We start from the raw sequence: 1,760 nt of genomic DNA on the forward strand, positions 1-1,760 counted from the left end.
GAGGCAGATCAGTCGCCGGCTTTTGGACGGCCGCTCACTGCGGCTGCTGGCCGCTCACGCTGGCTGCTGGCTGCTGGCTACACACGGTAGCCCATGGCAACCCAACAGGAGCTGCAGCCTACACCTTCGCCAGTGACTCAACAGCAGCCCAGCTCCAGGTTGAGCTGTTGTTCAGCATCTTAGCTGTGGAGGGCAGTGTCACTCGCCCTCATATGTGGGATCCGAACCAGGGACCTCTGGTGTCACAAGCCAGTTCTTAACCATCGAGCCACTCGGCCGGCCCGGCTTGCATTTTCTTCATGACTTGAGCACCCAGCCCCAATCCTCATCCCTAACCCACCCCATCCCAGCACCCCATCACTTGACAATGAGTCTGACTTATGACCAAGGTCATCTGCAAATTGGCAAGATCACAAAAATTACAATAGCTAACACATCATCTGCCTAAGATGGTTTCAAATGTTTTGTATGGTATGTAGCACTGAGCCCTTATAACATACCTGCAAGGTGGGCGCTACTATTTTCTTTATTTTACAGATGAGAAACTCAGGCAATAAACCCTTAAATCACTTGCCCAAGTCACGCCCCTAGGAAGTGGTAGGGAGTCAGGATATCCAACCTGCCTGCTCAATAACCCAGAAAGGGGAAGTGCCTCGCCCAGGGCCACCACCACTGTGACAATTCTAAGAGGAGGCTTGCCAGGACTTATCTCCCTCTGTTCCCCTCCTCTGTCTTTGATGTAACTTAGGTTTTTTCACTCTTATGTACGAGGTCAGACAATTAAGTTCACGAACTCATCCTAGAAAAAATGCTACATACCTCATTGCTGAATATCACTACGGTCACCTTCAAAGTACTGCCCCGGGGAAGCTATGCACCCACACCAGTGCCTAGTTCACCCTGCAAAGCAATTTTGGAACTCTTTTTCTGGAATGGCCATCAGAGCTGTCCTCGTATTGCCCTCGATGTCCTGAATGTCATCAAAATGTCTTCCTTTATCTTCTGGTAAAGGAAAAAGTCATTGGAGACCAGATCAGGTGAGTAGGGAGAGTGTTCCAACACAGTTATTTGTTTATTGGCTAAAAATTCCCTCACAGACAGTGCCGTGTGAGCTGGTGCATTGTCGTGATGCAAGAGCCATGAATTGTTGGTGAAAAGTTCATTTAGGTCAACTTTTCGCACAGCCTTTTCAGCACTTCCAAAGGAAACTTGGTTAACTGTTTTTGTCCAGTTGGTACAAATTCATAATGAATAATCATTCTGATATCAAAAAAGGGTTAGCAACATCGTTGCAACAAATTCTCCAACTTAATTGTCACACCTTCATAAAATGTGCTATATAAATGCAACTTCAAAACAAAACTCCCTGCCCCTGGTTTCCCATGGCATTGCCAGCCCTCCTATTTGGAGCTGGCAGCTGAAGGCAGGGGGACCCAGGTCTCCTTGTTTGAACCCCAGATCTCACCACCGCACCCCAGAACAGAGAGTATCTTGCTTCAGGATTTACTAAACTGTGACGTGAATTCAAACATCTTCAGGGAACTGAAAATTCGTGAGTGTGAAAGCTTTCCCATTCATAAAACGGCCTCACTGTCTTAGATCCTTGTTCATTAAGTCAGTTTTTGTAAAAGGCAGTTTCTGAGCTCAGTGTTAATAAGTCCAGGGATACTGTCGTTTAAAATTAGCTCCACTGTATCCAGAAAGGCCTGGATGTAACTTTTTTCTTAGGACTTGATTATGTTCTCCTGCTATTTGGCTCA

This window comes from Hipposideros armiger, unplaced genomic scaffold (genome assembly GCF_001890085.2).
Source record: "Hipposideros armiger isolate ML-2016 unplaced genomic scaffold, ASM189008v1 scaffold_497, whole genome shotgun sequence".
NCBI classification, from domain to species: Eukaryota; Metazoa; Chordata; class Mammalia; order Chiroptera; family Hipposideridae; genus Hipposideros; species Hipposideros armiger.